Raw genomic sequence first — 13,911 nt, forward strand, 5'->3', positions numbered from 1 at the left:
CTATGACCCTTAAAACTTTCATAGAAATGTAGGGCTGGAAGGGACCTCAAGAAGTCAAGTCCAGCCCCCTGAGCTGAGGCAGGACCAAGTAATAAACCTAGACCATCCATGACAGGTGCTTGACAAACTTGTTCTTAAAAACCTCCAGTGATGGTGATTTCACAACTTCACTCAGAAGCCTATTCTAAGGCTTAACTATCCTTATTGTTAGAAAAATTCTTAATATCTAACCTGAATCTCCCTTGCTGCAAATTAAGCCCATTACTTTCCTCTGAAGCCAGCCCTTCCAGCCCATTTAGTTATTTTTCCAGCTTCTCAGTACTCCTCTCTTTCCCATTAAGGAAGTTACCATTAAAAAGACTCACGACTGTTAAGCTGCATTATGCACCTATCAGTTATGCATTAATGGCTATAGCGATCACCCACCTACTCTGTATTATCACCACAGGGATTACTAACCCTGGCAAGACGACAATTAGTATGCATCAACAAACTGACCTATGTTACTGAGCAATTTGACATACTAGCCGCACTTGGGTTTTCTTCAGCAATGGTCACATACAAGTCTTTCTATAAATCAATGCTAAGTATATATTTAGGCTAAGTTTTGTGGCAATATCAAGTTGGCTTCCATTTTTGTGCTCCCATTTCTGCATGTGTAACTCAGACTATAAATGCACCTGTTTTATGCAAGCACAACCCTCATTTGTATGCACAGTTCAGACGATGGTTACCCAACTACCTGATCTGGGTACACAAATGAGTTTTGCAACTGTAAAACATCTGCGTAGTGAATTTTGCATGTACAGACAGTTGTATGAGGAAAAATGAAGGCCAGAACTGAAAATCTGACCTGTAATGATGTATCCTCTAAAGGCACCATATGATAACATTGCTGGAGGTCGGTCTGGTTCACATGCTGTGTGCGGCAAGCTCCCGGGGGCTCTGCTATTAAAAGAGCTTAAACTCTGTACCCGCATCTGTGCCTGATTTGTTTCCGCATGACCCTAAAAGTGACTTATCTATTCATGAACAAGGGTAAATCACCTCATTTTGCTTGAATATTTTAAAGGCATGTCTGTACTGCAGAGTTAAAGTGAATAATGCTCTAACTCAAATCTCATTCATATACCAAAACCTTTAACTGAAGTGTATTGGTGTTTTTAATTCAAATTGGCTGGTCCATCAAGTGATATAGGCCAGAGGTTCTCAACCTTTTTCTTTCTGAGGCCCTTCCCTACATGCTATCAAAACTCCATGGCTGAGCTGTGCCACATCTGTTTTTCTGCATATAAAAACCAGGGCCAGCGTAAAGGGGTAGCAAGCAGGGCAATTGCCCAGGGCCCCACGCCACGGGATGACCACAAAGCTAAGTTGCTCAGGCTTTGGCTTCAGCCCTGGGTGGTGGGGCTCAGGGCCTCTGGCTGCAGTCCTGCACAGCAGTGCTTTGGCTTTCTGCCCTGGGCCCTAGCAAGTCTAACACCAGGCATGTTTGGTGGACCCCCGAAACCCAGACCCCTGATTGAGAACCACTGATATAGGCTACAGGTCAAGTCAGCACAACTCATCAGCTGCTAAGACTGCTCTGTGTAGCTGGAGTGTTATGCCTCAGTGTGGCTGCTCTCATTCAAGCTAGGCTAACTTAATGTGTTATTAAAGATCAATTTGTTGGTAGGAAAATATAGGATTGGGGTTCATTAGCTGTCAGTGGGAAATGTAATGCAAATATAAGCATGAAATACTCAGGAGGAGTTGGAAAGTTTCAAGTAAGAGATGACCAAGTTTTATTTCTGTTTTTTTTTTATAGCCTATCATGTCTGTTTTCTTTAAAAAAAAAAATAGATGTGTGGGAAGGGATTTACAGAAAGAAACTGATCAGCGTTTCTTTACCATGTATAATGTCCAAACATACTTTGGAAGGATTCCATCCTCAAACAACTACAACTAATAATCAAACAATTATATTGATGGGAATAGGGAGAAGACCCTAGTAATTCATGTATCTAGTCAATTAATGTTCAACATTACCTAGTACTTATTTTTTGAATAAGACACCACATTTTAGAAGTTCGCATTAAGAATGTTATAATGCAAGGGAAGACCAAAGCTGATAATCATGAAATATAGAGTGAGAGTGACATAGAAATGGTATCAAGCTAGGGCTTGATCCAGCACTATATAGTGTAATTTAGAGATTTTTCGAAAGGGTTTGTGAAGTTTTATCAATGACAAGGGGGCAGAGAAAGGGAAATGTAAGACCTCCAGATTTTAAAAGCACAAAACTGTACATCTTACCCTGTAGGGACTGGGCTACCGCCTGAAACCCCCCTTTTTTGAATTGTTGCCTTTTAAATTGGTACGGTTGGTTACTCAAGGACTTCTGGGTTTTCCTTTAGGCGGATCATTTGGTTCTGGAGGCCCTGTATTAGTGTATCAAATTAATTAAAACTAAGACAAAAGACATTTTAGCAGACTTAAAAAAAAACATTTTGTAAAATGACCCAATCCTGTTTTGCAACTGTAATACAAAAATAATGAATAGTGAAATACAGAAGTCTAGCTGGGATAGCTGTTGATTGGATAAATTTGAGGAACTTCTTTGTCACTCAGTCCATTGGTTTTATATTCACAGATTCTAAGGCCAGAAGAGATTACTGCAGTCATCTGGTCTGACCTCCTGTATAACACAGGCCATAGGACTTCCCTGAAATCATTCCTGTTTGAACTAGAGCAAATCTTAGAAAAAAGATCCAATCTTGATAAAAGTTGCCAGTGGCAGATTTTCTAACTCCCAATCTTTGGAAAGTTGTTCCAATGGTTAATTACTCTTGCTGTGAAAAATTTACACTTTTGTCCAATCTGAATTTTTTATTCTAATTCTATGGTCCTAACACAAGGGAAACCAGACTAATAAGGCAACTAAAAAGATAAACTCAGTATGGGCTAGACCTTCTAGACAGTCAGTGGGGTCTGCCCCCCCCCAAAGTAAAGTGCTTTTTGGACATAAGACATATCAATCTGCTCATTCAGGTGAAGAACTCTTTGCTCCCTGTGCATTATGTACATGAAAGTGCATCATCTTGGCTAATGATACATCAATCAGATATCATCTATGCTCTGTATAGAACTGTTAGATGCTGTGCCAAAACAAACCCTTTTGCAAACTGAACATGATCAGAGTTCTGACAGCTTGATTCCCAATGGTATATTGACAAGCTACTAATGTACTTGAAGACAGAATGTAATTGCACAATTCATCTTTTTAATCAAGCACCACACTTTCAATAGTCTGCTGAAGTAGCAAAGAAAAAACCTGACAGTCTGAAGCACAGGTCTGGAATCAAAGCTCCTTTCAGTAGTCAAACAGTAGCTCTAACTGCACATTTTATATCAAATCCAGGTGCTTATAGCATAATCCTCATATGAGATGACAGACTATCTGTACACATTCACAGAGTGCATCAGCAGCAAGGAAGCAACTTGCAAGTGTGGACAAGAGTCCAGACTCTGTTGCCCTTGGTGCAGAGTGGAGGGGAAAAAAAAAGTGGTGTTAACCCATCTTTGTGCCCCCCCCCCCCCCCGCAACTGAGCACTAATGCCAGGGTCTGGGCTGGCAGCTATTAGAGCAGCATGAGGCTGCTTGTCTTCACTCCAGCCACAGCCCCTAAGGGCTGTTTTAGCAGCCAGGGATCATAGAGAAAGATGTCCCAGCCATGCCTCCTTTCTCCCAAGCCATGTCCCACACACCAGGGGCAGGAAGGAAGAGTAGTGCATAAATCAATATGGTGGCTCAATGTCAACCACAGATTCCTTAATGCCTGGGGAATCTGCAAGGTGCTGAATCTATCCCCACAGAAAGCAATCAGAGAATTGACTTAGTGCCAGATCTTAGCCCTTGCTCTGATGGCACAAAGCAATGTTTTAGTTGTTTGGGCAGTTTTCATAGGAAATTCGTGATTGCTCTCTATCATCTGACTAGATATAAGACAGAGTCAGTGTCCTCTGAAAGGCAGCAGCAGCACTTCCTAGAATGGTAGTGCAATGCCACCAGATTAGCATTTACAATGCTATGGTACAGTGGTTTTTAACTTCCCTTTGGGAATCTTAGATATATCCTGCAGACCTCCAAGAGTCCACAGACCACAGGTTGAAAACCATTGCTATAGTATAATCACGATAGATAGATAGATAGATAGATAGATAGATAGATAGATAGATAGTGTGTGTGTGTGTGTGTGCGAGTGAGAGAGAGAGAGAGAGAATTTGGCTTCTATTCTTTTTGGCATAGTAATGTGATCTTGCACTTTAACACTGTTAATCAATTGGGGGGGGGGGGAGGGGAGTGGCCGAGAAGAAATCACACATTAATCAAGACAGTCTCTCTGTGACTAGATTAACAGCATCATCCCATTTATAGCTGGGAAAGTGGAGGCAGAGTTGAAAGTACTGGTCCAAAGTCACACGAATTTTGTGGCAGAGCTGGGAACAGAATCCAGATTCTCTGCTTCCTAATCCTGTTCCTTCGCCCCCCAAGGCCACCATCTCTCATGCTCGTGTTGTCATTACCTAAAGGACTGACATGGAAAAATGATGTTGCTCCAGGGAGTTGTACCCATAGTTTCCTTTTAAATTCATGCCACATTTTAAATCAATTACAGTGGAAGATTTCAGAGATTGATCTGAAGTTATTTTTCTGGTCCTTATACATAAGCACATCACAGCATAATCATCCAATACAAATCTATGACATCAAAGCTCATTTCGCACTATGCATTTGTGACTGCAGATCTGCATGCCTATCTTGCACACAGTGTGACTGCACAGCCAGGTGCTTGTACATGCAAATACCAGCTAGCTCTTACATAGTGCTTTAGAAAGTGACCCAGTAAGACAGATAATTGCCATTACTGTAAATTATCACAGTTGTGGCATTACATGCTTCCTTTTTTAAAAAAATGGAACTTGCCTTTCTAAAAGCTTGGCCCTCACTCCTTTTTTAGTACTGTTTCAGACATTGGTCCGTGGAGTTGGAGAGGTTTTGAGGGGGAAGAGATGGTGGTTGTGCATCCTGACTAGGCCGAGATTTCCTTTTGGAGGTTGTGTGGCCAGGAACACTGCTATTATTTAGTACAACAAGGCTTTAATGTACAGATTTAACAGATGGGAAACAGACATAAAAAGATTAGGAATGTATGTGTTGAAAGAAAAAAGAAAAAAAGACCGCAAGTCTACACAAATCCAGGACCCTTCTTGACTGAGTCCTCTACTCTAACCATTAGCTCATACAGACTTTCACCAGATCTTTCTTAACATGCAAGAGAGAATATTTGCAATTTGATGCATTACACACCTGCAGAGTCAGAGGGCAGAGGGGTCATTTATTCTCAAATACTTATCAGATTCCTTCACCCCAGCCAGCACCATCAAGTAAATGCAATGCATTTCCCTTTTATTACAGATGGACCAAAGCCTTTCAAAGTCATCTGGCTTCTCTCTGAAGGAGAATGCAATCCATCCTACTGGGAGATAGCTGAAAATATGGTTTATCCAGATACCAACTGGATCCTCACCAACAGGATGCTTTTGTGCAGTAGTCTCTTTCGGACTGTATAGAAGGGTTGTCTGGAAATGATGTGGCCCAATTTTCTGTGGTGCTGAGCACTTGATCAGGTCCCCTGACCGCATCTCTGAAACAGAGCATCTCAGACCATAGTCATTATCATGGCAACTTAAAGTGCGTTTGCCCGAACAGATACCAGTCAGGAACTAGTAATGAAATTCTTACTTCTCCCATTGCCAAAGCACCATCAGACTTAGCTAACAAACAGCTAAGAGATGACAAAGAATAGCTAGACGATTCTCTACGGGGTTTTGCTTGACACAATGTATCTGCTTTCCAATAACTTCCTAAAATAGCTATTTATGTCATATAGCCCATTGCAAGCCATTTTGGGGGACCCTTGCTTCTGTTTCTAGTCTGCAATGCCCCCTTTCCTCTTATTCTTTAGACCAGTAGAGAATTTATACCTTTAACTAATAGATTGTTTTGCTCAATGTTTGTTTGGTTTGCCCTTGTGACAAGTTTGTAGCACTTGTCTGTGTATCTGGGCTTTTTGGCTATTCTTTTGTATTGGGAATTTTTGCACAGTGCTTAGATACTGGTTCTGGGTGTCATATAGTTTACATAGATAAAAATGTATAGTATTGCCCTGACTCTCAGGCATGCCTGTATTGAAATATAGTATGGTATAAATGCTTATGTATCTTACATGGTGAGCCACCACAAAGCCTTAGTGTCTTTGCACTGTGAAATCCTTGCAGATTTGTTCCAGATTAAGAGCATTATATACACACATACACTTCATAAATGTAGCTTTTTAAAGGTAAAAGTGCAACAAATTTGCCTCCTGGGAGAAATGCACTTTGTGTCAGAGAATTTGGGCTTTCATCCACCCAGACAGATTTTTCACAGGAAGAAAAAAGTGCTCTGCCCATAAAACATACCTTGCATTTCTGTAAAAATATTTGAAGCATGAGAGGAAAACACACATCTTGCCTTTTTTCTTTTCCAGCTTTGCCTGCAGTGAGAAATTTCCACATAGTTCTGCTTACAGTTCTCCTAACACTGATTAATTGGTAAAACATCACAAAATGAGGACAACCAATACTTGCCTCATTCTGTAAAGTTTAAATAGGATGGAGCAGTGGTTTTCAACCTCATTGGCAGACACCTGCTCGGGGTCACATAATAGCTGCACAGCATTTACAAGCCTTGGTTTAAAGGCCAAATCCATTTATTTCTCTAGGACTTCCTGTATTGCCACTCAATATGTTTAAAGGCTAAGTGTACATTGAGGGTTATCAGCCTTCCTTTCCTGAAAATATGTATTCTGCATTAAGACATCATTAGAGGATGGCTATTCAAACCCACCTAATCTCTAGGCATCACGTCTATGACTTTGCATTTCGATAGCACCACACAAGAGGATCTCAAAGCCCTTTACAAAGGCACAGAAGTTAAGCCCTACAAGTATTAACATTAAAAAAACTACACAGCAACAGCCAGTATTGCTGCAGAAACATATTGTCACATTCATGCTGGAAAGAGATACACTGCACAGTTCCCCCAGTCTGACCTATGCAGAAGAGTTCTTCTTTCTTGGGCTGGGAGAGACTGGTGTGTCTACCATTGTTCATCAATGAGCCCTTTGGCCACTTCAAGACAATATAACAAGTCCAAGCCAGCCCTCCTCAGCTGGAAGGACGGTGAAGTTAAAGGAATTAAGTACAAAAATTAAAATATTTAGGGCTCCCTTATAGGTGTGAGGCACCCTGAGAAAAATATTTTTTTGGAACTCAGTCTCTGCTTGGCCTGTCTCTAAATGCACATTACAAACCCCCCCCCCCCCGCCTCCCCTCCCCTCAACCTATCTTACCAACATACCTTCCAAATTGTCTTTTGGGGTAGAGGGTAAATCATGAGTGCTCATATCCCACTCCATACATTACTGCTGATCCATGATTTTCATTATTCTTTTGCTTTACTTTGTGAGGCTTCTAGACATTTTCAGGCTCATCATCAGAAGTTTGAAGTTTGACTAGTGGTGAACTAATGCTTGTTCTCCAGAGTTTGAGATTCCAGCAATCAGCTTTTTAGCTCTAATCAGTAGATCTTCCCAACTCAGCAACATTTGAGTAGCCTGAGAAATGGCCCACCTTGATTATCACTACAAAAGGTCCGTCCCACCCCATCCCCCCACTGGTAATAGCTCAACTTACCTGATCACTCTCATTACAGTGTGTATGGTAACACCCATTGTTTCATCTCCCTACTGTATTTTCCACTGAATGCATCCGATGAAGTGAGCCGTAGCTCACAAAAGCTTATGCTCAAACAAATTTGTTAGTCTCTAAGGTGCCAAAAGTCCTCCTTTTCTTTTTGCGGATACAGACTAACATGGCTGCTACTCTGAAACCTGAGATCTAATGTAATTACCAGTAACTCCTGGAATCTTTGCTACGTTGTTGGGCTAAACAACATTTAGCTAACAGTGCCAAGTGCTTCATAAGTGAATGAAAGAGGATCAGCTATTTGATCCATTTAAGTGGTGGGGGGTACTCACTAAATTGCAACAACCAAATTATTTAAAAAATATCTTGAATCATCTTCCAAATAAAGATTATGTGACTGAAGTTAAAAGTCAGAGAAAAATGTTGGTACAATACAAGCCTTTAATGCTTTCTCCAGGCTGATTTATGTGTTCATCAATTCTTTGGGCAATCACAAATGATCTCTTGAATCTTCAAAGGAACTATCAACTGCTAGTAATTTATTATATAGATTTGTTAAAACAAATGTTCTGAGGAACATTTCTCTCTTGTTCATATACAAATGATTTCAAAAGCAGATTAACTCATGAAAATGTGATTACTCAAACTGATCTGAAGCCTTTTGAAGTACCAGTGTATGAATTAGATCTGACTGGAGAAAGGGACAAAAAATTAAGAAAAGTTAAAAACAAAAACCAACCAACCAACCCCAGAGACACTTCACTTTATGCTACAGGTAGACAACAAAAAGAAAAGGAGTACTTGTGGCACCTTAGAGACTAACAAATTTATTTGAGTAATCAGGATCATAGGGTGTCTGTGCTACTAAAATAGAGTATTGATTTCCTCCTGAAAGAATTTTAAGCAAATTTTAAGACAATTGTTAAGAATTTTAAGCAAAAGGACAATTAGGTTTTTTTTAATGGAGGCAGCAATTAAAGAATTGATTTCTAGTAGGGCTGTCGATTAATCGCAGTTAACTCACGCGATTAACTCAAAAAAATTTATTGTGATTAAAAAAATGAATCACAATTAATTGCACTGTTAAACAATAGAATACCAATTGAAATTTATTACATATTTTGGAGGTTTTCTGCATTTTCAAATATAATCTATTTCAATTACAACATAGCATACAAAGTGTATAATGCTCACTTTATATTATTTTTATTACAAATATTTGCACTGTAAAAATGATAAACAAAATAGTATTTTCAATTCACCTCATACAAGTACTGCAGTGCAATCTCAAGATCATGAAAGTTGAACCTACAAATGTAGAATTATGTACAAAAAAACCACTGCATTCAAAAATAAAACAATGTAAAACTTTAGAGCCTACAAGTCCACACAGTCCTACTTCTTGTTCAGCCAATCAAGTTTGTTTACATTTGCAGAAGATAATGCTGCCAGCTTATTGTTTACAATGTCACCTGAAAGTGAGAACAGGCATTTGCATGGCACTGTTGTAACTGGTGTCTCAAGTGCCAGATGCGCTAAAGTTTTATATGACCCTTCATGCTTCAACCACCATTCCAGAGGACAGGCGTCCATGCTGATGACGGGTTTTGCTTGAAAACGATCTAAAGCAGTGCAGAATGACGCATGTTCTTTTTCACTATTTGAGTCAGACACCACCAGCAGAAGGTTGATTTGCTTTTTTGGAGGTTTGGGTTCTGTAGTTTCCGCGTTGGAGTGTTGCTCTTTTAAGACTTTTGAAAGCATGCTCCGCACCTCGTCCCTCTCAGATTTTGGAAGGCACTTCAGATTCTTAAATCTTGGGTCAAGTGCTGTAACTATTTTTAGAAATCTCACCTTGGTACCTTCTTTGTATTTTGTCAAATTTGCAGTGAAAGTGTTCTTAAAACGAACGACAACATGTGCTGGGTCACCATCAGAGACTGCTATAACATGAAATATATGGCAGAATGCAGGTAAAACAGAGCAGGAGACAGAATTCTTCCCTCAAGGAGTTCAGTCACAAATTTAATTAACGCATTTAAAAAAAAAAAAAAACGAGCATCAGCAGCTTGGAAGCATGTCCTCTGGAAAGATGGCCGAAGCATAGGGTGACCAGATGTCCCATTAAATATCAGGACAGTCCCTATTTTAAACCTTTGTCCCGCATCCCGATCGATATACAATTGGGACCCCATTTGTCCCGATATTCAGGTAAGGAGGTGAGCAGGAGGGAGGTGCCGACTCCATGGGTGCTCTGGGACTGGAGCACCCATGGGAAAAAATTAGTGGGTGCTCTACATCCACCAGCAGCCAAGCTCCCCCCCTCCTCGCCTCCTTCTCCTCCCCCCCCAAAGAGCACCACATCCCCGCTCCTCCCTCTCCCTCCCAGCACTTCTGTCCCTGCTGCCAAACAGCTCTTTGGCAGCACTTAGGACTTTCCGGGAGGGAGGGGAAGGAGCGGGGACGTGGTTCGCTCAGGGGAGGAGGTGGAGAAGAGGCAGGAGCATGGACTGGGGGAAGGGGGTGGAATGGGGGCAGGAAGAGGCAGTGGGGCGGGCGAGCACCCACTGGGCAGAGGGGAAGTTGGCGCTGTAGGCGGTGAAAAGGCAAGCGGTGAGCCAGTGGTGGGCAGGGAGGGTGAAGAGGTGAGCAATGGGCCAGTGACAGGCAGGGGGTGTGAGGAGGCGAGCAGTGAGTGGGGGACTGAGGAGGGATGTAGCAAGCCAGCAGTGGGCCGGGGGATGAGGAGGGGCGTGGTGGCGGGGGGGGGGGCAAGACCTGGGGCAGAGCCTTGGAGAAATGGGGGTGGATTGTGGGCAGGACTGATGTCACCCCAATGTGTTCTGATATTTTAGTGTTGTGATCTGGTCACCCTACCAAAGCATGAAGAGGCATATGAACCTTTAGCGCATTTGGCACGCAAATATCTTACGACACCAGCTATAACAGTGCCATGCAAACGCCTGTTTTCACTTTCAGGTGGCACTGTAATTAAGAAGTGGGCAGCAGTATCCCCCATAAATGTAAACAAACTTGTTTCTCTTAGCGATTAGCTGAACAAGAAATAGGATTGAGTGGACTTGTAGGCTCTAAAGTTTTACATTGTTTTGTTTTTGAGTGCAGTTATGTAACACAAAAAACCCTACATTTGTAATTTGCATTTTCTTGATCAAGAGACTGCAGTACAGTACTTGTATGAGGTGAATTGAAAAATACTATTTCTTTTGTTTTTTTACAGTGCAAATACTTGTAATCAAAATAAATATAAAGTGAGCACTGTACACTTTGTATTCGGTGTTGTAATTGAAATCAATATATTTGAAAATGTAGAAATCATCCAAAATATCTAAGCTATATTGTATTCTATTATTGTTTAGCAGCGCGATTAATCACATGATTAATCACAATTAATTTTTTAATCGCTTGACAGCCCTACTTTCTAGACACAGAAAAGTTAATCTGTCTAGATCCAACCACAGTATTTCACTTCCATTAAATACTTACCATCTCTGATTATAAAGCTGAATTATTAGGAATATTATGGTATGGTTAAGTGTCCAGTCTCCTATTTTATGGATCTGAAGTTTAAATTAGTGGTGAATTCATTTGACACGCATCTGGGGACAAAACTGGGAAAAGAGATCAAGTATTTGAGCAATTTTTACATTAGCTGATGAGATTACAGTTACTTAAAAAGTTCAGGGTCAGGTCTGGCCCTGGGGTTTAGCATCATCTGAGAATCTGAGTTTGAGTGTTGAGACCAGTCTCTAATTCTATGGCCCAGCAGAGGTTAGAAGCATTAAAGGAGGCAACACACTGAGTCCCTAGCCAGAGAAGCAAATTGTGATACACATGAAAAACCCCTTTGAGTGGACGGTGGCATCGATGCACTCAGGAGGAGCTGTATCTAATCCTCTTTGGTTGATATCATGGGATCTTTGAGGGGGAAAATAAATAAAAACAGGAGAAAAAACATTTCTGAACTGGGACAGTCAAAAACCTCAATTTTCACAAAATAAAAATTAAAAAAAAATTCAGATCAACATCTTTTTTTTAAAACTGTAATTGGCTTCAATTTTGAAACAGTTATTTAGAGAAAACTTTGAAATGAAACATGAACAATTTCAAACTTCTTTTAAAAAAATTGAGCCAAAACGTATGGAAACTGACCCTTTTCTGCAAAGAAATTAGTTTTCAACTAATTGGTGTTTTCCAATGAAAAATGTTTTTGGGAGGGGGTGGGGGAAGAGGGAAAAAAAATTTCCAGCCAGCTCTAAAAGGCAGCTGAGGAAATGGGGAAGATTCCAGAGACCCAGTTAACTTATAACTTTATCTTTCACTATGGATGAAACATTGTTTACAAAAAATACATCAAGAATTTTGGATTTAAATAAAATCCCCATTTTTGTACCAGGGATGTTCTTTTGGGGAAAAGTTGGATATGAAAAAAAATGGAGTTTCTCCTTTAAATCAAGGGGATCCAGACCAAATGTCCCCTCAGTCTCTTGCTCCAGAGAGTCTCTGCAGTTTAATGGAAATCGGTAACACTCACTGTGCATGTGCAAAGGAGGGTTTTTGGTTTTTTTTTGCAGGCGACCTAGGTGACAATAGAACTGCTTCCAGGTCTGTGCGGAAGTGAATCTGATTAGCGTCTGCATGCAGGTAAAGCCATTGTGAGCACCAACGAAACTTTAGGTACATTCACAACTGGGACTTAGACCCACATTACTGGAATGCTAACATATGATTGAAAGCCTCATATCTGGAAGGTATGGATGCAATTGAATTTATGAAATCCAATGTGGTTTCCCTGTCCTCCCCTCCTTGTACACTGCCTATATTTTATTACAAGAAATGAGAGAAAATTTTCTGTTAAACAGGGAAGGGAGAGCTGGGTACAAAGGGCAGTTAGGAATTTGTCTGATGGACTAATGACATCAGGGAGTTTAGGGGATGTGCATGCACCCACTAGGACAGATTGCTTCTGTTGCTTGGGGATTGTTGCAAAATGGGTCTTTCCCCAGGCCTGAATTTGATCTGCAAGTAATTCGGTATTCCGTTAAGCAGAGTTACTTCTGATCAAAAGCCTGTGTAAGTGACACAGCCCATTTCCAGCTGAAGGCTGAGCAAACCATCTTGGATAAAATTAAGAACGGCCCTTAATCTTCATCAAAAACCAGAAACAAGCCATTCTGAAGTACAAACAAACGTTTTCATACACTCTTGGATGTTCTGGATGCAGCCAAATTAAGGGCTCTAAAAGCTCTCAGAGGAAGGCAGGGAGAATTCCACATATTGTTATGTCATGTAAATACAGAATCTTAGATTAATATACTGTGGGTCTCATTCCCCTCACTGAGGCCAGCATGTATTCAGAGTAACTCCACTGGAGTCAGTAAAGCTACACACCAGAGTAAGAGCAATAGAAATAGAAGATAAACTGACCTTGTATATAGTCTCAACCTTTATCTTTTGCTTGACTCCTGTTAGCATCCCTTCTCCTTGCTTCATTAAAATAGAATATAGGTGTTTTATGTGCTTGGTGACTGCCCAGAAAGATACAGCTCAAGCCCCAAGCATCCGTTCTGGCTACACCACAGTCCAGATATCAATCTGAGCCTAGCCCACATGGAAATTATCCCCCTAAATTGCTCTCACAGCAGACTCTCCAGCCAGCTCTCAGCAGTGAGCAGAGTCTAGAAGAAAACTGAGGCAGAGCTATGAAGAATTCTATATACCTCACTTGACATGAGGGTGAAGAAAGCCCAGCAGACCGCCAGATGAAAATGTCAGATTTCTTCCTTGCTGCAGCTATTTAAGAGCCATTTATTAAATGAAAGAAATTAAGAATAAAAATAAAACAGCTGAAAGAAACCCACAACAGCTCATTGGGTGTTGATAAATCTCACACACGCAGTGCTTCCAGCTGCCAACAAGATGGAAATTCATGTTTAGATTTCTATGAAAACACTGATTAACCACAGTAGGCACTGTTAATGTTTATGCAATCCACCTGTAATGCATTCTTACTGGGGTAGGTCGTTACCATATCAACTTTATTAGGCCTCAAGCAGCACTTATTTCAAATGATTAATTTTTCTTGCCTGGATGAGAATGAGC

The 13,911-nt window shown here is 40.8% G+C and overlaps 1 protein-coding gene across 3 annotated transcripts in view; it reads left to right on the forward strand.

Annotated features, from left to right (window-relative positions):
• Positions 1-13,911, forward strand: part of CTXND1 (cortexin domain containing 1) — a 46,406-nt gene that overhangs the window by 13,305 nt on the left and 19,190 nt on the right. For 2 of the 3 annotated variants that reach the window (XR_006274812.1, XM_043493978.1), the window contains exon 1: positions 12,429-12,560. The exons of the other annotated variant lie outside the window; for it this stretch is intronic. The gene's annotated coding sequence lies outside the window, so the exon portion shown is untranslated. Of the gene's footprint in view, positions 1-12,428; positions 12,561-13,911 lie in introns of those variants that run through there. 3 annotated transcript variants of the gene reach the window in all.

This window comes from Dermochelys coriacea, chromosome 10 (assembly GCF_009764565.3).
Source record: "Dermochelys coriacea isolate rDerCor1 chromosome 10, rDerCor1.pri.v4, whole genome shotgun sequence".
NCBI lineage: Eukaryota > Metazoa > Chordata > Testudines > Dermochelyidae > Dermochelys > Dermochelys coriacea.